The sequence below is a fragment of the Lathyrus oleraceus genome, chromosome 3 (genome assembly GCF_024323335.1).
Source record: "Lathyrus oleraceus cultivar Zhongwan6 chromosome 3, CAAS_Psat_ZW6_1.0, whole genome shotgun sequence".
NCBI lineage: Eukaryota > Viridiplantae > Streptophyta > Magnoliopsida > Fabales > Fabaceae > Lathyrus > Lathyrus oleraceus.
The window spans coordinates 480,678,482-480,705,142 of record NC_066581.1 but is presented as its reverse complement, the minus strand read 5'-3'; positions in this window follow the sequence as shown (position 1 = coordinate 480,705,142).

Here is a 26,661-nt window from a genome sequence, read left to right as displayed (position 1 = left end):
TACCATATGTTGACTTGTTTGGATTTCTGCTAACTTCATGATTTTATTTGCCTGGCTTAGGGACATTGGATTGAGCCAATTTTTTGCATGATTGATCATTGATATGTCAAGATTACATGTGATTTTTGCTGGAATTTTTGATGGAGTTTTCTAATTGATTGATAATTTTCTTCTCTGTATGCTCATTTTGTGACATTCTGTGACACATGTTGGCATTTTGCTTGTGAAATTCTCATATGGTATTGGATGAAGATAAAATTTGACATGAGCATTCTAGACACATTATAGGACATCATGGTTTTGATCCCATTCATTTCTAATATGTTGTCACTGTTTTATCATTTATGGAAGATGATGCTTGTGTTGATACCTTGAATTGGCTTGTATAAATGTGTCTGGACTTCTTGATTTTCATTGACCTACTTCCTTTTGTCCAATTGAGCTGAAAATTGACATGCTATACATTGAATGTGTTCTGTTTATGTGTCAATTTTTGTGGAATTAATTGAATTGCTTTGGTATGCTTTTGAGTGAGATAGTCCTGTTTGGTCTTTTGGAGTTGCAAATTGCATGTTTGATACTAAATTGTGCATGAAATGATAATGGTGATTGATATGAGCATGGGACCAATTGCATTTGCTTTTAATTTGTTTGAATGTAATTTTGGTTGGTTTGCACTTGCTGTTTAGAATTTTTTATCCCTTTTGGACCCTAGGCTTGGCCTAGTGGTCTAGTTTCTCACATTTGGTGTGGATTTTCAGGTTGAAATGCAAAAGGCTTAAGGGAAAAAGTGCAAGTTGATTAAATTGAGTTTTGTTTGATGTTGTAAACTAACATTGATTTTGTGTTGTAGGGTTTGATGCTTGAGCTTGAGCTCATGGCTTGCACTTGTGTGCATTAACTTGTGTTAACTGTACTGATTGACTTTTGCTGTTTATTGTTGGTTTGTCTGAGTACTGATGATACTTGATTGATTTCAGGTACATTTAGTCGCTTACAGTTCTTTAAGAACTTGCTTGCTGTTGCTTGGTTTTTTAACCAGTTGAGGTAGAATCTCTATACTTCATGTAGTCTGGAAGACCTGGCCTGTTACCTGGCCAGGCAACTGTCTGAAGTCCTCCTTAAGAGGCGATGTTTGTGATTGTTTACTTTTGTGCCAAGCAGGTGAAGACCTCTATGAGGCAATTGGCGGAACCCAAGGGATATGCAATCTATCCCCCGCTATTCTGTTGAGTCGTCCCCCTGCTCACACCACTGTGTTGATGCATTGGGACACAAACCCAAGATCTTGTGTGGTTGCACAATCGAGTCAGAGTCTTTGAGCGTAGAAGGGTCCCTCCATTCTGGACCCACGCTCCTTTGTCTGAAGCTCTCCCTGATCAGGGATAAGAGATGTGAAGTCTAATCTTCACTCACCTTTCATCAGCTTCACCTTAGCTTCTCAATGGCAAGGTTAAGAGCTAACTCTACCTTGTACAGATGACTTGCCTCGGCAGTCCACCCTTGTTTGAGCCTCACTTGACTGGATATAGTGTGTGCTATGTGAAATGTTTGTTTTGTTTGTTGATGCTTGCATGCTTGCTTTCTTCCTGGATAGGATTAGCTTGCTGTTGTGCAAGTAGGTAGAAACCATGACATAGGGCAATGATGCATGATAACACTAGGCTCGAGTCCAGCTCCCTGGTAGTGTGTCTCCCCTTGGTTTCTGGCTAGAATTTCTTTCCCTTTCAGGGGAACTACATCGCCCTGATCCTCGTTCCAGACGAGGTATGTAGGCAGGAGACCGTGCGAGGTCTCTCCGGGCACTTTTTTTTTCTTTTTGTGTGCGTTTGCTTGTTATCTTCTTGTGTGTCAGGATATGGACGTAAGCCCAGCGATTGGCTGTACGTATCCTGATTGTGTTTGTTTGGTTCGGAAGCCGATGTAAGTCCAGCGATTGGCATTCGGGTTCCAGGTTTGCCTGTGGGTGTGTGTCTTGTTTGGCGTGCGTGAGCCGAACTACGGCAGCTCTGATTCTCGTTCCAGACGAGATACGTAGGCATAGGATGCGATGTCCTATCGAGCTCCATTCCTCTTAACCCCATCTGTGTTGTCTTCGGTGCGTGTGTGTGTGGTGTTTTAGCAACCTTTTCTTTTCTTAGAGCGTGGATCCCGTCGAGTACGACGGACGTGAGGGGTGCTAATACCTTCCCCTTGCGTAACCGACTCCCTTACCCTTTCTCTTTGGTCGCGAGACCATGCTTTTTCCAGGTTTCTCTGAGCGTTTCCTTTCCCTATCTTGGGATAAATAACGCGCAGTGGCGGCTCTGTGTTGTGTTTTTGTTTCAGCCCGCCGGTTGTTTTTCGCGGATGCGACAGCTGGCGACTCTGCTGGGGATGGAAAACCGAGATGTTGACCTGTGCTGGTCCATCTTCCCTAAGCGAGTCTCTCCTAGCGTTCTAGGGTAGTTTAGGTTGCTTGTTTTGTGTTATTTATTGCATTTATTATTCTGACTATGTATATATTTGCATAAATATTTGCATGCATCATACTATCATGTTGCCGTCCTCTGTGCAGGTGGTTCTTCTGTTTGGGGTGGGTGTTCTGAGTGGGGCTAAAACCCAGGCCCGAGTATACACCTAGGATTAGTGTGGTCTCACGTCGCTCACATGTCGGTTGGGCACATTGTTGCGACGTGACATACCACAAGCCGGACGAGGTTCATCTGAGAAGTGCTCTTCCAGTGGGGTTTTCCACTTTGGTTGGGTTATCTCTTTTGAACTATTGACTCCGGTGACCGATCATTTCCCGGATCTTTGGTTTAGACGATCTTAAGAGAGCTACAATGGCACACCCGAAAGGGCAAACCCATTGAGTATCTCCGCCCGATTGTTGAGACTATGATCCGCCTTAGGATGACCTGATTAGAATTTACCTGTGAGGGGAGGGTGGTTCTTTCAGATGCATGTTCTGTTGGTGACTCAGATGGTGACCTTTTGTTCCGTGGATCCGAGTCATATTTATAAGTCGGATTTGTGATCATTTATTGCCGAGACGCCGGAGTGCTGTCCGTGGTATTTATCAGTGGGGATCCGTTTAGTTCAGGATTCCCCGGGCCGATTCTATCAGTGGGGATCCGTTTATTTCAGGATTCCCCGGGCCGATTCAGAGGTTGTGGTTATCTGCTCAGGGATCTCTGATGATGATGATGATGTATCTTCTGTTTATTTCGGAACCCGTGGGTCGGATTGGTGGTTACTTGTTCCCTCAAATGGTTATGATCAGTTCAGAGACCAGGTTTCAGTGCAGATGATCAGATGGCTTGGAGGATGGCAATGCATTGCATTCATTCATCAGCATCATTACATCTTGCATTTATCTGCATCTAACACATGTTTATCCATATGCAGGGACCCTTTTGATCGAGATTCTGGTTGAGAGATTTCTTAGACATGAGGAGACCCGGTTTGAAGGACGATGTGGCTTACAGTTTCTTTGAACCAGAGATCAGTGTGCTGAAGGGTATGATAGCTTTGATTGCACCCGACCATGTGGGGTTGTTTCGTGAGACGTATGGGGGGATTCTGAAGGTGGTTTACAGACTCATTGACAGAGACAGGAGTGCCATTCATACTCTTCTCCAGTTCTATGATCCTGGTTTGAGGTGTTTTGTCTTCCCAGATTACTTACTCGGGCCTTTGATGGAGGACTATGCTGATATTTTGGGTATTCAGATCAGAGATCAGGTTCCTTTCTATGCTACTAAGGAAGAACCTGATATTAGTGGGATTTCCCGTGCTCTTTATTTGAGTCCGGAGATGGTGAAGGGTAGTCTGAAAGAGAAGGGGAAGTTGCCTGGTTTTCATCTGAGTTTCTTAGAAGCTAAGGCTAAGGAGCAGGCGGAGTTGGGTAATTGGGAAGTTGTCTGTGCTTTGATTGCTGCGGGCATTTATGGGATCATTCTGTTTCCTAACCAGAAGAACTTTGTGGATATTAATGCCATTCGCTTGTTTGTTCAGAGGAATCCTATTCCCACCTTGATTGGAGATGTCTATTACTCGGATCATAATCGGAACGAGAAGAGGCGTGGGGGATTGATTCGATGTTGCGCTCAGTTGCTATACAAGTGGTTTATGGGTTACTTGCCTTCCAAGGGTGCTTTTGTTCTTCTGGGCCAGAATGTTAATTGGGCGGCCAAGCTGATGGGTTTGAGGGCCAAAGACATAGATTGGACTCACAGTAGTGGGGTTGGACAAGACTTTATCTGCAGTTGTAGGGGTTTTCCCAATGTACCACTTATAGGAGTTCAGGGTTGCATTAATTATAACCCGACACTTCTTAAGAGGCAGATGGGATTTGCTATGGAGCGTCCTCCGTTCAAAAGTGAGGTTCAGGAATCTGTATACTTCCCAGTTGAGGGTAATCAGGCCCAGGTGAAGCAGGTATCTGAGGCATGGCGCAGCATTCAAAGGAAAGGCAAAGTTTCTTGGGGTAGAGCTAATAACAGATCTTTTCCTCCGTTCGATGACTGGCTCAGTAAGAGAGTGGAGCTTACTTGTCTACCGTTTCCTATGGTTGATCCTTGGTATCCGTTGATTGAGGAGACTCCTTCTACTGTCAGTATGGACGAGTTCTTAGAGATGAAGCGGGAGAGAGATCAGTTGCTTGCAGAAAAGACGGAATTGGAGATGAGTGTTGCTCGGGTTCAGAGGGTTAACCAGGAGATCAGAGCGAAGATGGAAGATCAAGACAAGCGGCATGCCCTGGAAGCAAAGCGTTTTGAGATGGATACTGCTTACTATGGGAAGGTCAGTCAGGTCTTGGCATCTTCAGCCAAGGAGCATGACATCACCAAAGAGAGATTGGCTAGAGCTTCAAAGGTCATTGAAGATGAGAAGAGAAGGCAAATCTTGGTGAGAGATCAGAGGGATGACCGAGTCCGAGTACTCATTGCTGAGTGGGAGGCAAAGCTGAAGGTTAAGGAGTCAGAGAATCTGAAGATCATTGCTGAGAGGGATCATTACGTCGCTGAGAGAGACCATTACTTCAGGCAGATGAAGATTCACCAGAAAGAAGTGGGGAGATTGCAGCAGGAGAACACCGAGCTCAGGTTCGCCGTAGAGTTCGCGAAGATGGAAGATGAGATAGGGCCATCTGTGGGACCCTCATCCAGCTAGATCTTTCATTTGTTGTGGATTACCGTCAGGCTTGTTGACGGAATCTACTTGCTTGTATTTCTTTCCTGATTCTGGATGGTTGTATTTGAATTTTATCTGGTTTGATGTATGACTATGGCACTGTTTGTGCACTGTTGGCTATGTGATGGTTATTTTTCATTCAGCGATTGATCTTCAAGCTTTATTTGCTTTACCATATGCACTCACACAAGCACACACATGGTTGGGGTTATTTTTGCTAAATCATATACCTCTGATCTGCACGATGAATGTAAATGCTGAATGTCAGAATATTGCTGCCGAATTATTATTTTGTCTCAATGAAACCAGGATCAAGAGACAAAGTGTTCCTCATGTGGATAAACACTGCATTCATGCATTGATCATAATAACTTGTGTTTTATTTTGCAGGTATCTGTTGCTAATGTGCTTGATTGTTTCAGGAATCATTGCTCGTGCTCGCAGAACTGTACCTTTGCACTCAACTCGTCCTCACAGATACTTCACAAGGCGCAATACTCCCAGGCTAATGGATCTCCCGAGTACTGATCTCCTCGAGCTGAAAGACAAGATGAATGAGATGATCAACATTATGCAAGGCTTTGCGGTTGGTCAGAAAGCTCTGGCTGATAAGGTCGAGAAGCTCGAGCGGGCTTCAGCAGCAAACAGTGGTATAAACCTGGATGGTGTCTCCAACCAGGGGCTGGGGTCTAGAGATGGCGGAAAGAGGACAACAGTCGGTATAGTGAATAATGCCGCTGGTTTTGGTACTGCTGGTGGTCAGCCTGTGTAACACCCTTCTAAAATACCCCAAATATTTAATTAAAATAATAAAATATCAATCAGAGTAATTACGCAATTAAGGGTGTCACACAATCACTTCACACCATTTTCCAAAATATCCTGTCATGCTCATTTATTTAATTAAAATAAGACACTTTTGCATAATTCGCAGCGGATACGAAATAACAACATTCAAATCATGTACTACATTACATGTAAAGTTGTTCAACAACCAAAAGAAAACATAGTAAAACATCCCGTCCCGATGTTACATCTACCAGAGCATGACCCACTAAGGACTACACTAGACTCCCAGGACTAGCTTCTATTCAATCACTGCTCGTTACCTGAAAACATAGTTGTAAGGGTGAGTCCTTCAATCGATATAATAAGCATTATAAAATATCATGTAATGCTAAGTAATATAACACATATCATTACCCTAATCAGATTACACATATTCAGCAACGGCAATATCAACTCATAATCATCACCATCATCATACTCAAACTCAAAACGACCATAAAACACACGTATAATATTGGAATACATCCATTCATATTATACGCCATACATACATACGTTATGCAATGAGACTCCATGCATGCGGTACCGACTATTCGTGAACATATAGTTCAACCTCACCGACCAAATCCAGGTACGGCTACCAAGTTCACTAGTCCCACTCATTTGAGACCTAGTGACTCACATCACTAATTCCTCACCATGGGAATTAGCTACCACCCCAAGGGCTATGCTATGCACGCTAAATCACGTAGCATGCAAACATCAACAACAATCCACAATAACTCATCACTAATTCCTCACCATGGGAATTAGCTACCACCATAAAGGCCACGACATGCATGCTAATCACCTAGCAATGCTACATCATCAACAACAATTCAAGAATAGATATATGCTCACACTCTAAGCCATAAAACAGTCTATTCACAAATGCACACATAACTGATACATTCACAGCATCATGCATACCATCACACATCATCAGTATTTTATCACATAAGAATATCATATCATGCCAAATAACAACCACAGTATTAGCACACTCTACTAATACCTATACTACTCAAAACAACGGGAAATGATCCCTAATATATCATACATCATCTGCATTACGTTACTCAGCTGAACAGTTAAAAACTGCACAACAACAGCTCAGGAAAATCACAATCCTGCCCATACGCGTATTGCCTAACCCCATACGCGTATGGCCCATCTCCTGACAAAATCCCATACGCGTAACACCATCTCATACGCGTATGCTACGCGTACCACTTCCACATACGCGTACCAACAGAGACCAATCTACGTTCAAAACATCATCTTCCTCATCCATACGCGTATTGCCTAGTGCCATACGCGTACCAGACCATCTCATACGCGTATTGCCTAGTGCCATACGCGTATGACCAGAAACCAGATTTCCAGATCTGCTATGGCTTTCTCTGCTACGAGATCTATCCAATTCAACCTTCTACAGTCCAATTTTACACAATAATCGTTCATATCATCTAACACGAATTATAACCTATTCGATCTCACAACTCCTAACACTATTGCATCTAATTCCTACGAATTTCCTCTCAATTGTAACCCAATTTCGTTCATCCAAAGAGTTCACAATTTCATCATAATCATCCAATTCAGAAGTAAATCAATGGTTTATCACTACCCAGTACATATTATCCCATAATACCCATTAAACGATGATAAACCCCCCTTACCTGAGTTAATCCGGCGAATCTTTAAGCTTCAAGCTTTTCCTTCCTTCGACCCTTGTTCTCTGGCTTTCTTTGCCCTTTTCCACTTTTCTGTCTCTTTTTCCCTTTTCACGTGAAAAATAACTCTTTTTACCAAATGGAACCTTTTTACTGATTTCTACTTTTATTCCAATAATAACAATAAAAATAATCCAATAATAATAATCCCAATAATATTCCAATAATTATTATTCCAATAATAATAATAATTCCAATTATTTAATTAAATTAATAAATATATTATTAACTCAATTTAAATAATTATCTTATTTTATCGGGGTGTTACAACTCTCCCCCACTAAAAGAGTTTTCGTCCTCGAAAACATACCTCAAGTGAATAAATCAGGATAAGACTCCTTCATCTGACTCTCAAGTTCCCAAGTCACATTGCCACCTGCTGGTCCGCCCCAAGCTACCTTTACCAAAGCAATCTCTTTACCCCGCAACTACTTCAACTCTCGATCCTCGATCCTCATAGGTGATGTTTCAACAGTCAGGTTATCTCTCACCTGTACATCATCTACTTGGACCACATGCGACGGATCAGGAATGTACCTCCTCAACTGAGACACATGAAAAACCTCATGTAAATTTGCAAGTGACGGCGGTAAAGCGATACGATAGGCTACCTCTCCTATCCTCTCCAAAATCTGATATGGACCAATAAATCGAGGTGTCAACTTCCTCGACTTCAAAGCTCGACCAACCCCAGTTATCGGAGTAACACGAAGAAACACATGATCTCCCTCTTGGAACTCAAGTGACTTCCTCCTCTTGTCGTGATAACTCTTCTGACGACTCTGAGCAATTCTCATCTTCTCCTGAATCATCTTAATCTTTTCCATAGTTTGTTGAACAATCTCCGGTCCAACCACAGCACTCTCACCGGATTCATACCAACATAAAGGTGTCCGACATCTCCTACCATACAAAGCTTCAAACGGTGCCATACCAATGCTCGAATGAAAACTATTGTTGTAGGTAAACTCAATCAAAGGTAAGTAACAATCCCAAGCACCTCCTTTTTCCAAAACACAAGCTCTCAAAAGATCCTCTAGTGACTGAATCGTCCTCTCAGTCTGACCATCAGTCTGCGGATGATATGCAGAACTCAATCTCAGCTTAGTTCCCAAAGCCCTCTGCAAACCTTCCCAGAACTTCGATGTAAATCTAGGATCTCTGTCCGAAACAATACTCGACGGAATACCATGCAAACTTACAATCTTCTCAATATACAACTCGGCTAATCTCTCTAATGGATAATCCATTCTGATCGGAATGAACTGAGCCGTTTTCGTCAATCTATCAACAATCACCCAAATGGCTTCAAAATTCTTATTTGTCCTCGGTAACCCAGAAACAAAATCCATACTGATACTATCCCACTTCCACTCTGGAATAACCAACGGTTGCATTAGCCCAGACGGCTTCTGATGCTCAATCTTCGACTTCTGACAAGTCAAACAAGAATAAACAAAACTCGCAATTTCTCTTTTCATTCCCGGCCACCAAAATAACTTTTTCAAATCATGATACATCTTCGTAGCTCCAGGATGAATACTTAAGCCACTACGATGTCCTTCCTCCAGGATACTCTTCTTAAGTTCGGTAACATCCGGAATACACACCCGATTACCAAATTTCAAAACACCATTCTCATCCACTCTGAATTCACCACCTTGACCTTGATTCACTAGAGTCAACTTATCAACCAAAAACACATCGGATTTCTGACCTTCTCTAATCTCATCCAGAATACTACTTGTTAACTTCAACATTCCCAATTTAACACTATTGTGAGTACTCTCACACACCAAACTCAAGTCTCTAAACTGCTCAATTAAATCCAATTCCTTAACCATTAACATAGACATATGCAATGATTTCCGACTCAATGCATCAGCCACTACGTTTGCTTTACCCGGATGGTAATTCAAACCAAAGTCATAATCCTTCAAAAACTCTAACCATCTCCTCTGTCTCATATTCAGCTCTTTCTGATCAAACAAATACCTTAAACTTTTATGGTCACTGAAAACCTCAAATCTTGACCCGTACAAGTAATGTCTCCATAACTTCAGAACAAATACCACGGCTGCCAACTCTAAATCGTGCGTCGGATAGTTCCTCTCATGAACCCTCAGCTGTCTCGAAGCATAAGCTATAACCTGCTTATTCTGCATCAACACACCACCCAAACCCAACAATGAAGCATCACAGAAAACCTCAAATAGTTCTGACGGACTTGGTAATATCAAAATAGGAGCAGTAGTTAACCTTCTCTTTAACTCTTGGAAACCTTCTTCACATTTCGAGTCCCAAACAAACGCTTGCCCCTTTCTAGTTAACATCGTCAACGGTAACGCCAACTTAGAAAATCCTTCAATAAATTTCCTATAATAACCTGCAAGTCCAAGAAAACTCCTTATCTCAGAAACTGACTTCGGAGCTTCCCACTTAGATACCGCTTCTATCTTAGAAGGATCAACAGCAACACCGCCTCTGGAAATCACATGTCCAAGAAAACTAACCTCCTCTAACCAAAATTCACACTTGGATAGTTTAGCAAATAACTTCTTTTCTCGTAGAACTCCTAACACCACTCTCAAATGCTCAGCATGCTCTTCTTCAGATTTCGAATACACTAAAATGTCATCAATAAACACCACAACAAACTTGTCTAGGTACGGATGGAAAATCCTATTCATATACTCCATAAATACTCCAGGCGCATTAGTCACACCAAAAGGCATTACAGAATACTCATAATGTCCATACCTTGTTCTGAAAGCAGTCTTCTGAATATCCTCAGTTTTCACACGTATCTGATGATATCCCGACCTCAAATCTATCTTGCTGAACACACTCGCACCAACCAACTGATCCATCAAATCATAAATCCTCGGCAAAGGATACCGATTCTTGATCGTTACTTTATTCAGTTGCCTGTAGTCCACACACAACCTCATAGTACCTTCTTTCTTCTTACCAATAACACTGGTGCACCCCACGGTGACACACTCGGACGAATAAATTTCTTATCCAACAGATCTTCTAACTGACTCTTCAATTCAGTTAACTCAACAGCAGACATACGGTACGGAGCCATCGATATCGGCCTAGTACCAGGTACCAAATCAATCGAGAACTCAACTTCACGCTCTGGTGGTAATTCATTCACTTCTTCCGGAAACACATCAGGAAAATCACACACCACGGCTAGATCACAAATCGCCAGTTTATCTTTAGCCTCCAAAGTCGCTAACAGCATAAACAACTCTGCCCCATCTGCTACTGCCTCATTCACCTGCCTCGCTGATAGAAACAAACTCTTTCCTTCCTCACTCTCAGAAAAGATCACAGTCTTATCAAAACAGTTGATAGAAACTCGGTTAAACACCAACCAGTTCATACCCAAGATAACATCGATCTACACTAGTGGAAGACACACTAGGTCCATCCCAAAGTCTCTACCAAAAATACTCAAAGGACAATTCAAACAAACTGAAGTAGTAGTCACTGAACCCTTCGCAGGAGTATCAATCACCATACTACCATGCATCTCAGATATCTCTAACTTAAGTTTCACAGCACAATCCAAAGATATAAAGGAATGAGTCGCACCTGTGTCAATAATAGCTACAAGAGGAAAGCCATTAATATAACACGTACCTCGGATCAAACGATCATCTGCAGAAGTCTCGGAGCCCGATAAAGCAAAGACCTTGCCTCCCGACTGGTTCTCTTTCTTCGGCTTAGGACACTGTGGGCTGATATGACCCACTTCTCCACAGTTGAAACAAGTCATAGTCTTCAACCGGCACTCTGCAGCCAAGTGACCACCTTTGCCACACTTGAAACACTTCTTCTCAGCACTGGTACACTCATGGAAACGATGTCCCGCCTGACCACATCTGTAACACTAAGCAGGGGCACTGGAGTCTCCCCCACTAGGCCTCTTCATCCCACTCTGTCTCTGGAAACCTTTGCCAGCTGCATACGGTTTCCCACGATCATTCTGATTCTTGCCTTTCCTATCAACCCTCTGCTGATAGCTCTCCGCTCTGGCCTTGGTATCCTGTTCAAAAATCCTGCAACAGTCAACCAAATCGGAAAACACTCTAATCCGCTGATATCCAATAGCCTGCTTGATCTCGGGACGCAACCCGTTCTCAAACTTCACACATTTTGAAAATTCCCTAGTAGCCTCGTTATAGGGAGTATAATACTTTGACAGCTCTGTGAACTTAGCAGCATACTCAGTAACAGACCTGTTACCCTGTTTCAATTCCAAGAACTCTATCTCTTTCTTTCCTCTGACATCCTCTGGAAAATACTTCCTCAGGAATCTCTCTCTGAACACAGCCCAAGTGATCTCAGCATTCCCAGCAGATTCCAACTCAGTGCGGGTAGCAACCCACCAATCATCTGCTTCTTCTGACAGCATATGCGTACCGAACCTGACCTTCTGGTTATCGGCACACTCAGTCACTCGGAAGATCCTCTCGATCTCCTTCAACCACTTCTGAGCACCATCTGGATCGTATGCTCCCTTGAACATTGGAGGATTGTTCTTCTGGAACTCACTCAGTTGACGAGCAGCTCCCATTCCCACAACATTCGGATTTCCTCCAAGTACTCCAGCTAGCATACCCAGAGCCTCAGCAATTGCAGCATCATCTCTACCTCTTCCAGCCATCTCTATTCTGAAAACCCAACCAGCTAAAACAATAAGTACTGATAGGGTTACACAACACCTATCCCGTACAGGGGAAACAGAATAATTACGACTCGACTCGACCGACTATGCTCTGATACCACTAATGTAACACCCTTCTAAAATACCCCAAATATTTAATTAAAATAATAAAATATCAATCAGAGTAATTACGCAATTAAGGGTGTCACACAATCACTTCACACCATTTTCCAAAATATCCTGTCATGCTCATTTATTTAATTAAAATAAGACACTTTTGCATAATTCGCAGCGGATACGAAATAACAACATTCAAATCATGTACTACATTACATGTAAAGTTGTTCAACAACCAAAAGAAAACATAGTAAAACATCCCGTCCCGATGTTACATCTACCAGAGCATGACCCACTAAGGACTACACTAGACTCCCAGGACTAGCTTCTATTCAATCACTGCTCGTTACCTGAAAACATAGTTGTAAGGGTGAGTCCTTCAATCGATATAATAAGCATTATAAAATATCATGTAATGCTAAGTAATATAACACATATCATTACCCTAATCAGATTACACATATTCAGCAACGGCAATATCAACTCATAATCATCACCATCATCATACTCAAACTCAAAACAACCATAAAACACACGTATAATATTGGAATACATCCATTCATATTATACGCCATACATACATACGTTATGCAATGAGACTCCATGCATGTGGTACCGACTATTCGTGAACATATAGTTCAACCTCACCGACCAAATCCAGGTACGGCTACCAAGCTCACTAGTCCCACTCATTTGAGACCTAGTGACTCACATCACTAATTCCTCACCATGGGAATTAGCTACCACCCCAAGGGCTATGCTATGCACGCTAAATCACCTAGCATGCAAACATCAACAACAATCCACAATAACTCATCACTAATTCCTCACCATGGGAATTAGCTACCACCATAAAGGCCACGACATGCATGCTAATCACCTAGCAATGCTACATCATCAACAACAATTCAAGAATAGATATATGCTCACACTCTAAGCCATAAAACAGTCTATTCACAAATGCACACATAACTGATACATTCACAGCATCATGCATACCATCACACATCATCAGTATTTTATCACATAAGAATATCATATCATGCCAAATAACAACCACAGTATTAGCACACTCTACTAATACCTATACTACTCAAAACAACGGGAAATGATCCCTAATATATCATACATCATCTGCATTACGTTACTCAGCTGAACAGTTAAAAACTGCACAACAACAGCTCAGGAAAATCACAATCCTGCCCATACGCGTATTGCCTAACCCCATACGCGTATGGCCCATCTCCTGACAAAATCCCATACGCGTAACACCATCTCATACGCGTATGCTACGCGTACCACTTCCCCATACGCGTACCAACAGAGACCAATCTACGTTCAAAACATCATCTTCCTCATCCATACGCGTATTGCCTAGTGCCATACGCGTACCAGACCATCTCATACGCGTATTGCCTAGTGCCATACGCGTATGACCAGAAACCAGATTTCCAGATCTGCTATGGCTTTCTCTGCTACGAGATCTATCCAATTCAACCTTCTACAGTCCAATTTTACACAATAATCGTTCATATCATCTAACACGAATTATAACCTATTCGATCTCACAACTCCTAACACTATTGCATCTAATTCCTACGAATTTCCTCTCAATTGTAACCCAATTTCGTTCATCCAAAGAGTTCACAATTTCATCATAATCATCCAATTCAGAAGTAAATCAATGGTTTATCACTACCCAGTACATATTATCCCATAATACCCATTAAACGATGATAAACCCCCCTTACCTGAGTTAATCCGGCGAATCTTTAAGCTTCAAGCTTTTCCTTCCTTCGACCCTTGTTCTCTGGCTTTCTTTGCCCTTTTCCACTTTTCTGTCTCTTTTTCCCTTTTCACGTGAAAAATAACTCTTTTTACCAAATGGAACCTTTTTACTGATTTCTAGTTTTATTCCAATAATAACAATAAAAATAATCCAATAATAATAATCCCAATAATATTCCAATAATTATTATTCCAATAATAATAATAATTCCAATTATTTAATTAAATTAATAAATATATTATTAACTCAATTTAAATAATTATCTTATTTTATCGGGGTGTTACAGCCTGGGCCCGGTCTGGGGCAGAATATGAAGGACGGTCTGTTGCCTCCATTCTACGGGTTTGATGAGGACAGAGAGGAAGACAGGGAAGCAGACCAGTTTTCAATGCATAATGAGCCCTTGGGGCAATATGGGGTCCAGCCTCAAAGCAAGGAGATTCAGCTGTTGGCTGAGAAGATTAAGGTGCTGGAAAGCTATGCCACTCCTAGGGTGGTCAACATGTCGAATATGGGGCTTGTTGAGGGGATTGTGATCCCGCAGAAGTTTAAGGCGCCCACGTTTGACCGTTACAATGGAAGTTCTTGTCCTGAGACGCATTTGCAGGCTTTTGTCCGTAAGATCTCGGCATATACCATGGATCAGAAGCTGTGGATGTACTTCTTCCAGGACAGCCTGTCCGGAGGCTCCTTGGAATGGTACACCAAGCTAAAGTCCTCAGATATTAAAAACTGGCAGGATCTTGGGGACGCGTTCTTCAAGCAATATCAGTTCAACGCTGACATGGCTCCGAGTCGTACCCAGCTGCAGGGTATGTCTCAAAAGAATAACGAAGGGTTTAAGGAATATGCCCAACGGTGGAGAGAGTTGGCTGCCAGAGTGCAACCTCCTCTTGTTGATAGAGAGATGTCGGATCTTTTCATGGGGACCCTGCAGGGGGCATTTGCTGAAAGAATGGTTGGTTGTCCGGTGACCAACTTTTCTGATATTGTCGTGGCAGGGGAAAGAATAGAGAGCTGGTTGAAGCTTGGGAAGATTCAGGGTACTGCGTTGTAGCACCTCAAATTTGCACCTATCATCATGCATACATTTTCACATTAGGTCATGGCATATCATGATCCATTGCATAGCATTTTCATTGTCCCTCAGTTGCCTCAAGAGCAAGCAATCAAGAATTAGGTCAAACTAATCTCCTGATCAGTCAACCAAGCAAGCAAAGGAATTTCTCATTGAACCAAGGCCTTGGGGTTTGTCCAACAAGTTCACATGGCTTGGAGGTCCATTTGAAGTATTTTGGTCAAGGGTTGAAGACTTGGAGATCATCAGTTCATACACAGACAGTCAAAAACCCTAAAAAAGTCAACTGTCAGTCAAAGCAGTGGATGGTGGTCATTCTTGTGGAATTTGGGCCCCATGATCAATAATCAAGAGTTCATACAACTTGGGACATCATTTGAAGTCAAGTTCTCAAGGAATTAGGGTTTGGAATTCATCAGTCAATGCATAATCAGTCAGAAATCCTAAAAGTCAACTGTTGGTCAACTGTCCATTTAATCAGTGATTTGCTGATTGGAATTGGTTTGTGAGAGTTCATTCATGTCCAAATAGTCATCATACATCATGCCAAACACCATCATGGAAGAATTTGAAGCCAGATCATAAATTTCCCAAAATGGAAACTGGGCCTGTAACTGAAACTTACCAAAAATGGAAAGTTTTGATCCTCAAACTTACATCATGATACAAGCCTCAAATGAATTTTTGCCCAACATGAAAGTTGAAGATCTTGTTCTCCCATTTCCAAAAAGTCCTAGAACTCCCAATTCCCATGTGTGGTTGGCAAGTTATGATCGAATCGATTTCAGAAAATCTTGAACTTCAAAGGGCCATATCTCTCAAACCGTTTGGCCAATTTTGGTGGGGTTTTTTCCTACAAGTCACATTTGATCCCCTCTTTCCAAAAATATAAATTTCATGAGCCAAAACTTCACCAATCAAAATGGCATATTTTGACCTTTTTCATTTAAATGCAAGTTTGACCAAGAGTTGACTTTTTGATATAAACATTTTTTCAACATTTGGCCAATTGGAACAGCTCAAAAAATTCATTTAAAAGGTGTTTGCAAGCTCAATTATGCAGCATTTTTTTCTGTCATTGTGCACACATTTTGCAGCCAAAAAACCAGTAGTACATATGGCCATGCTTGCTTGCTTAAAATTGGGAAGGAAGGACCAAAACTAGCCATGCTTGGTACTGCACATAGCAGCCTTGCCATTTTTGCTGTCATGCTACAAACCAATGGCAGACACACAAACCATTTGGAACACAGCCACAAACCAACATAACACTGCAGCAGAAAATCATTCATTGACCTTGCCTTTGACACTTGCAATTTCTGTCCAAAAAGCAACTTCCAACAGAAATTTAAAAACCTAATTTTCCTGCCATGAGGAATTAAGGGCAGACACATAAACCACCTGTGATAGCCAAGAAACCAGGGGATTTTCATTCATTCATTGGCTCAAAAGACCTGATCTTTGGCATTGTGAGGGGTCTGTCCAAAAACCTCAGCAGAACTGAGCTTGGCCATGGATTTGCTTCACTCAAGGCAGCAGATATCACAATCATTCTTGGTCATATTGCAAACATGAGAACCAACTGAAAAAACCATTGCATTTCATTCTCTCAAAAGATCACTTTTGGCCCTTTTGCATTTTTCTGTCCAATTTCCAAAGTAACCTAACTTGGCCTTGCTTGTGTCAAGAATCAAACACATTTTCCATCATTGAAAATACTGATAGCAGCAGACCAACATCATTCTTTCTCCAAGGACATCCACCTTGCTCTTGGCATTTTTGCATTTTTCTGTCCAATTTCCAAAGCACCCTAGCCCTGGCCCTGCTTTAAACAAGAACATCAAAAAACCACTTTTCTGTCATGTAGAGGACAGTAGCAGCCAAAGGCCATTGTTCACACTCTCTCAAACCTCACCCTTGCTATGCATTTTCTGTTTTGCTGTCAAAAGAGCACCAAAACCCTGCTACAGCAGCCAAAAACCACAAGACCACAGACCAAAACACCTTCACTCATTTTTCCAACCTCATCCTTGCTTGCTATTGGCATTTGATTTTTCTGTCAAAAACATAACAAGACTAAGCCTGGCTTGCCAACAGAACAATGCATACAACTCTCACTCAAAAGATCTCATCCTGGCTTTGCATTTTGCTGTTTAGCTGTCCACAATTCAAAAGTTACAAGACATGGCCTTGTACCAAAAGCTAGATCCAACAGCAGACCTTTATCATTTTTTTTTTCTCTGTCAAAAAAAAAACAATCCTAAGAGCAGACACAAAAACCACCTTTGACAGCCAAGAAACAAAGGGATTTCACTCACTCATCCTGAAAAGAACCTTGCACTTGACCTTTGCCTTGGCATTCATCAATTTGCTGTCAAACAACAAAACCTTACCTTGCCTTGCTAACATGACATAAAACCTGCTAACCAACAAAACCTTGTACTCTCAAAACTCTTCTTGCACTTCTTCAAGACCTATTCAAAAAAACACCAAGTGAAATAACCTAGCCTGGCCCTGCTCAACCCAACATTTCCTCACCATTTTCTGCCCCCAAACAAGCAGCATACCACAAACAACCTTCACTTATTTTCCAACCAAAGCCCTTGCTCACTTGGCTATTTTTCTGTCAAAAACACAGTGACCTAGGCTAGCTTAACAGCATTTCCAGCATTGTTCCTGCCATAACAAAACCAGCAAAGCCAAGAAGTCCAACTCACCTTGTTTGTGCATTTTCTGTCCAAACACAAGAGAGCAAAACCTGGCCAAACCAAAAGCAACATAGAACAGCAGGACATACACCCCATTTTCCTGTCATAAAAACCAGTAGAACAAGCCATCCCACTGCAACATCAAAACATCACTGCATCTTGGATTTTTCTTCAGAATCAAGTAAGTATTAATTTCCTTCATTTGCCAAACCACCACATGTTTAGTGTAGGTCTTAACATGCTGAAGCTTATGCGCTTTGTCTCACATGAATTGGTTGATTAATTTGTAAGAAATCTGTGATTTAAGTTTTATACACATATGAGTTTTTGTTCGAATCTCACTCCATGATGTGTTATACTGAAAACTATGCTTGGTTTTGTCATCACCATGTTTGAATGAGGCTATTGGTAGGCTTGATTTCATTTTCTGGACATTTCGATTTTTCATGTTTGAATGAAGTTATGCTGTTCATGTTGAAACCTTAGTGCATTTCCCAGAATTCTCTTTTGATTATGTTTGTTTCTTGATGTTGAATACGAGTTGTTCATGTTTAATGATTGATTGAGGAATGTTGGGGATGATGATTCGTATGCTGCATAGCCAAACCCTAGATGTATGAATTCTGCCCAGAAAATTTGAAGTTGATTGGCTGTTGTTGGTATTGTTACTGTTCCATTGGATATGGACCAATCACAACATTTCGTGGCCACGCCCTAAGCTGTGTCGTTTTGTTAAATGAAGGGGGTATTTACCAATATGCCACGCGGTCAACCATGTTTGACCTCCCTTCCATGTCTTTTGTTCATGCTTCATCCAATATTTCACTCATCTTCCAAAATTCATATTTAATTCATTTTAACTCCAAAAATTGTGGGATTTTTTGCATCAAACTCATGAAAATGTCTAGTTTTTTATCATTATTTTTACAGATTTTTTGGATCATTGGATTTTAATTGGCTCTAGGGTTCTTGTTATGTGACCAAAAATGATACATATTGCCAAAACAATTGTGAAATACTCATGTTGCATCCATTGGTCCTGAAATTTTTTGTGGTAAAACTAGACAAATTCACCTTCATTTTGGTATAAAGTTTGTGCATTTATCATATGTGGTGTGTGAGCTTTGATTTTTTGAAGTTAAGTGTTACATTTGGTGCTACATGAATGATATGCATTTTCTTGATTTTTGTTCACACACTTCCTGGCATCCAAATGACCCCAAATTTTGCATGATCCCTCCCTTACATGTCTAGTTCATGTGTGATTTTTCCTGGAATTGATTGTGCTGTTTTCCATTTATTTGAGAATTTTCTTCCCTGCCTAGTCAAATGTTGACCTTTTGTGCTACACATTGCCATATCATTTGGGAAATTCTCATACCATATTGTATGATCATGAAATTTCATATGTAATAACTAGACATCTTGAGCTTTGCATTGGTGTTAATCTCATTCATTTCTCATCTGTTTTCAATTTGATATGATTTTTTGAAGTTGACCCATGTTTGTTGACTTTCATTGTGCTTACTTGAAATTATGTTGACTTTCTGATTTTCATTGACTGCCTTCAACTTGTCCAAATGGGATGAAATTGGACATGCTTACCATGCTATGTGTTAGGGTTGATCATGATTTATTTGGTGATTTTTGGAAAATGTTTAGATTGCTTTTGATGCAAGTCTTTTTGTTGACTTCTGTGAGCTTCTGTTTGCCATGCTTTGACCTAAAGGGCTCATGAAATGATGATAGTGATCGATACGGATGTGAACCCAATTGGTTGTGTTTCTTGAATGTTTAAACTTGACTTTGATTGGATATCCTTTGCTGTTTTGACTTTCTCATTCACTTTTGACCCTAGGCTTGCCCTAGTGGTCCTGCTACTCACCTTTGAGTTTGTGATTTCAGGTTGACCATCAAATGGCCATTGAGACCAATTCTTTTGATTGAGCTTGCTCAAATATCATTGCCTAACCTCTTTGTTTTGTAGGTGGCTTGGCTCACATGCCTTAAGTCTTGTGCCTTGCACATCCATGTGCCTCCAATTAACTGTTGGTGTCTGTTTCTGTTTGTTTGGTTTGAAGTTGCATACTAACATCTGCTTGACTGTTTCAGGTGCTTTAGTTGCTTAGTTCCTTGTGAACTTTTTGCTTTGCTTTGCTTGTATAAGCAATTTGCATTGAGGTATGTCTCTTTTACTTCATGTAGTCTGGAAGACCTGGCCTGTTACTTGGCCAGGCAACTGTCTGAAGTCCTCCTTAAGAGGCAATGTTTGTGACTGTTTACTTTTGTCCTTGCATAGAGTCAAAGACCTCCTAAGTGAAGAGGCAATTGGTGGAAGGTAGGGATATGCAATCTATCCCCCACTATTCAGTGTGTCATCTGCTTTTGCTCACACCACTGTGTTGATGCATTGCAGATACGAACCCAAGATCTTGTACAATTGTACAGTTGAGTCAGTTTTAAATGTGTAGAAGGGTTCCCACTTTCTGAACCCACACATTCTTGTCTTAAGCTCTCCCAGGCCAGGGATAAGAGCTGTGAGGTCTCATCCTCACTTCATCCTTTCATCTGCTTCACCTTAGCCCCTCAATGGCAAGGTTAAGAGCAACATTCACCCAGTTCCAGAGGTTTGTTTGTCGAGGTTGATATGACCCCTTGACTAAAACCTAACCCTTGTTTGAGCCACTTGTTTGTGTATAGCGTGTGCTATCTGTGCTTGTAGGATTGTTTGACTTGCTTCCTGTGCAAGATAGGATTGTCTGACTTGCTTCCCGTGCAAGATAGGATTGTTTGACTTGCTTCCTGTGCAAGTTAGGATTAGTTTAGACTTGCTTCCTGTGCAAGTTAGGTTTTGCTTGGCTTGCCTCCTGTGCAAGTTAAGTGTGTGTGGCTTGCTTCCTGTGTGAGCCATACTTAGGATAGGTTGGCCCTTGTGCCATTTAGCTAGAAACCATAACTTAGGGTTGATTTTGCATGACAACATCTAGGCTCGAGTCGTAGTCTCCCTAGAGTTGTGTCTCCCTCTGTTATCTGGTTAGGCTAGACCTTTATCCCTGCGTAGGGGAACTACATCGCCCTGATCTTCATACCAGATGAAGTATGTAGGCAGGAGATTGAGCTGATCTCTCCGGGCGCCTTTTTCTTTTTGCGTGTGTTGTCTGACAGTTGCTAGGCTCGAGTGCCTGACTCCTTAGCAATTTGTTGTCTGTGTGTTTGAGTGTGTTTGACAGTTATAGGCTCGAGTCCCCGACTCCCTACTAACTTGTTTTGTTGTTGTGTGCTTGGAAGCTGATGTAAGTCCATCGAGTGGCATTTGGGTTCCAGTGTGCGTGCGTTTTGGTCCGGATGCTGATGTAAGTCCAGCAATTGGCATTCAGGCTCCACGATTGCCTTCTTGTGTGTGTTTTGGTTCGGATGCTGATGTAAGTCCAGTGATTGGCATTCGGGCTCCACGTTTGCCTTTGTCTGTTTGTTTGTGTGCGTGTCAGCCGAGCTACGAATGCTCTGATTCTTCTCTCGTCCGAGAAGATACGTATGCATAGGATGCGATATCCTAGCGAGCATGTGTCGTTTCCCCAGTCCGAACTACTTCGACTCTGATGTCTATGCCTGATAGACTAAGTAGGCCCAGGATGCGACATCCTGCCGAGTTCAGTTTCAGTCAGTCTCTTTCGTTTCTTTCAGCCAGTGTGTGTGAATATTTGAGCAGTGTTTAGCAACCATTTTCCTTCCTATTGTGCGTGGATCCCGTCGAATACGACGGATGCGTAGGGGTGCTAATACCTTCCCTTCGCATAACCGACTCCCGAACCCATCCTCTTTGGTCGCGAGACCATGTTCTTTCCCAGGTTTACTCTGAGCGTTTCCTTTCCCTATTTTGGGATAAATAACGCACGGTGGCGGCTCTGTTGTTTCTTGTTTTCCCGCCGGTTTTTCGCGCGATGCGACAGCTGGCGACTCTGCTGGGGATAGTGAGAAGTTGACCTGTGCTGGTCCATCTTCCCTGAGCGAGTCTCTCCTAGCGCTCTCTAGGTTCGGGTTTTGGTTGCTTTGTGCTGTTTTTTATTGCATTCATTGTATATATGTGCATTTATTGTTTGCATTTATTATTTGCATTAATGTTTGCATTTCATTCATATTCATCTGTTCATCTGGCTGTGTTTCTCTGTTTGGGGTGGGAGTTACTCGAGGTAAAAGGTCCAATACCCAGACCATGAGTGAAAATCTAGGATGATTAGGAATAGAGTGATTCATGGGAAGCGGGTGGTATGGCGCCACTTAGCGGAACATTGATATCACGAGCAGTTCAGACCCTGGTGGGATACTGTCGTTACATACTTCGGGTGTGTATATGATAGTATTTCTGCGAAAGGTTATTTATGCTGCGTTTCTCTCAGCTTTACCCTGGCCTAGACTACACCCGTGAGTGGGGAAGGGTTATTCATTACAGGTACCGTTGGTGACTCGGTTCTGTTGGTGACTTGGTTCTGTTGGTGACTCTAGTTCAGACAACAGTGTGATCAGTTTGACCATAAGTTGGATTTATGTTTTGATCTTGAATGAAGCTTCGACCTAGTCAGAGTTTGCACAACCAGCCAGTCCAGTCTGCATCATGTGCATCATAGCATATTTATTTTTCAAAAGAAACGCAATGAAAAAAATCAAAAAAAAGAAATAAAAAAAAGGGGAAGAAAAAAAGAAAAAAAAAGAAAATTTTCAAGGAACTCAAAGGAGTTTATTTGCAAAAATTTCAAAACATGAAAAAACCGGGAAAATTTTTTCACCTGATATATCTGATGAGATATTCTCATATATGATCAAAATGCTAAATATTTCAAAGTTTGCAAATAAAACCCTCGAGTTCCTTTGAAATAAAGACAAGCATATGCATAAACACTTCATGCATCATTTGCATCAGCAGGTTCTGTTCCGGTCTCCCGTCCTGTGGTCTGACCCTGCGATCTTCATTTATTTTGAAGACGCACTTTGCCGGTATTATACCAGAGCCATCTCTGCCAGATTGATGGATCATCCTGAGCAAGAGAATTGTGAACTCAGAGAGATATTTGCCAGACTTTGTACTGTTGATGGATTTATTCCTGGTTAACCGATCCCGGGCTGGTATTGGCTACTGTTCTGGGGCACTTAATGAGCAAGATTTGTTCAAGAGTGGAGGATTCGTCCATGACGATCAACCTGAAGAAGAGGATGCTGCTATCTTGGAAGAGGACGCAGAGGACTTGAACAATTTCACCATTCCTGGTGGTGTCTGCCACAATTGGGTCACTGTGGGCTTTCCTACAGTTGTTCATAAGTCTTTGTAATAAACACTTTGTTTAAAAACCCTTCTCCCATGCCAAAAGGAGAAGTGATGACATTGTTGGCAACATTTTGTGCAATGATATTTTCATTCAAATAATTCATGTTAAACATTTGTTTTTCCATTTGTTTTCCCTTTTCGCTTTTTGCATGAAATTGGTGATCACAAAAAACCTTTAAAAACAGGAATAAAAGCAATCTTTTCATCTGCATAACGATTGTCTTGTTTGTTTTTCAAAAAGCTTTTCATCTCTAAATCTTTATGCAGGTTGTTTCTCAAACCCATTGAACATAGTGATCGGACGTCATCTCCCAATTTTGAATTCCCTGTATTCGAAGCGGACGAAGATGATGTTGAAGGGATTCCTGACGAGATTTCCCGACCTCTTGAGCAAGAAAAGAAGATCACTCAGCTGCATCTCGAGAATCAGCAGAACAGCCAACTGGGGCATTATCAAAAAAGAGAAAAAAGAAAGAGAGGGTGCAAAATCAAAAGAAATCAATCAAAATCAAGAAAAAGAAAAAGAAAAAAGAACAAAAGAGAAATAGCACCCTCAAAGTCCCAAGTTGACTGATGCTGAGTTCAATCAAAATCAAAGAGATCAACTGCCATGTGTCATGGCCCGTCATATCAGCAGAGAGTGGAGAAAGCATTCGACAAGAAGATCAAGCCTCGTGTGTTCCGAGGGACCCTGTGCTCAAGAAAGTCTTGTCTTTCGTGCCCGATTCCAGGGGCAAGTGAACCCCAAGCTATGAAAGTCCATGTGTTGTCAAGAGAGCCTTTTCAGGCAGTGCTTTAACACTTACATCAATGGATGAAGAAGTTCACTCGTCCTGTGAATTCCGATGCAGTCAAGAAATACTTCGCCTAAACAAAAAAAAAAATCAAACAGCTCGCTAAGTCGAACACCCCAAAGGGCGACTTAGGCAAAAAGGAGCGTCTCGGTGGATTGAAAACCCGAAAGGGCGATCCAGGCAAAAATTAGAGACATTGAAAAAAAGAATTTGCATCCCGCTAGATTGAACACCTCACACTGGGGCAATCTAGGCAAAAATTAGGGATTTGGCAAGTAACTGCATCTTGACAAGACTGTGCTCTATATCTGTCATCCGTCAGGGATTCTCGATTCGTCGTCGACTGAAGCTTTGAATACATCGCAAATTCAGAATGGTAGAGGAAAGGTCATTATGTTCAATGTAGCCCTCTCCAATATACATCACCGATTTCAAACTTGCACAGATCTATGGAGTCTCGCCCTTTGCAGACTACTATTCCATCACATCAAGTTGAGCTTTTATCCAATTATTTGCACTCTTATTTGTTTCAACTCAACAAACGTTTTGCATGTTTTAATTGATAAAGTATCATTGTTTTCAAAAATAAACAAATTTTTCAAAAGAATTGTTCTTAAACAAAGTGAACGTTCACAATGATGGAAGGATACTTAGGAGACCCATAGTGCTCTCCCGGGGGTGGTATGATTACCAACAGGTAAGACAATTGTTCGTATCTCGAGCATGACTGTATCTTTGTCCTGCAGAACCTCGTATGGTCTCTCCTCAGTGAGGTTGCTCAGTGCAGTGTTTGGTTGAAAGTTTTTATCTTCATGCTCCCAGTAGTGCAACATTTCTCCCTCCAAGTCCCTATTAGCTCTATTGTGGGGCATCCCTAGTAGAGTGCTGTTTGAGCCTTATCAGGGGGCATACCTGGGGCACGTTTTTATCTGACGATCTCTTATGCAGGGGCTGTTAGATATCTTCATTCACTTGCCAGTGGTAATATGAACCTTTTTGACAAAGAGATCCCCTCAGAGTCCAACCAGGGGCAGGGGATAGTTGAACGGTGAAAAGACAGTGAAGGATTACGACGACGATCCTGGAAAGTTAATCAAGAAGACTCTTCAAAGTCTGATGATTGGAAAGTATGTATGAATCCCAAGAGTTCAACCTCCGTGAAGTACGGACGAGTTGGGAATACAAGATGATGGAGCAGAAAAGTCCAGAAGAGTCTGGGAGTTCTTAAAAGTGGAAAGTCAACATTATGGGTGGATGATGGATACCAGTGTTCGACGAGTCGACCGACGTCCCTGTCAAACAAGCTGTATCTCCCCAGAGGATTGAGAGTGTGATCTCCCTGGCAGATTCGAGATCGTTGTCTCCTCAGCAAGCCTGAAGGTTGTCACGTCCCCAGCAGGGGCAGGGGCAGAATGTTTCTCAGGATGGAAGACGGTTCCCCAGCCCAAGCCAGTATTGAAGCTATCAGAGTTATTTCCCCTGCAGAGATACCTGTGGACAGTACCTTCTTTCCCCAGCAGATCTAAGGATTGCTTCTCCCCAGCAGGCCTATGCTTGCAGATTTCCCCAGTTGAGAATCCCCGCTGAGCGCCTGACAGTTATTTTCCTCGGGAGCACCCCAGTGGAGTTTATCTGTAGACCGTTGGTGTGTCCCCCAACAATTGGTTTTGTGATGCTATCATCTCCAGTGGGGCCGTGAGTGCTTGTCCCAAGCAGGTTTGGGGAATTCATCTCCAGTATGATATGACGTGCTATCATCCTCGACAGAGTTGTTACTCCCGCCACTATGGTTGTTCTCTCCACAAGGATTGTTCTCCTCAGCAGAATGGTGTGGTTTTCCTCGGCAAGTTCCCCGAGTGGAGCAGGTCTCATGAAATACATCTCCAGCAGTGATTCTCCTACATATGGATTGGTTGGGTCGTCCCTAATGGAGTAGCATTTATTTCTCCAGCAGAGTTCATCATACCAGTGGATTGGACGGGTTTCTGTAGTAGACTGATATCTGTATCCCCAGCGGAGTTGTGACTGTTTTCCAAGTCTGAAGCTGTCTTCCCAGCAGAGGTTGTGTTGATTGGTTTTTCCCCAGCAAGGTTTTTCTTTCCCCGGCAGAATGGAAGTTGACATGGTTATAGGATCCCCAGCACAGTTCCTGGAGTTCCCCGGTGTTGTCTCTAAAGGAGACGTGTGTTTCTGCATTTATCATTTAGATAAGCATAGCATATCGCATCATTAGTGCATAGCATTTCCATAATCATGGGGCATTGTGTAAAGCAAGAAAAAACTCATGCATCAACATTGCAAGCATATCCATTAACCCTAGGCCGTGGCGACCAGCCAAGGTTGGTTTGTTGGAAAGAGTTTAGCATCGTGCCATTGGATCGGCTTCAGGATTGGGTTCATCAGCATGGTTGAGAGGTTGGTGTTTTCCCAAC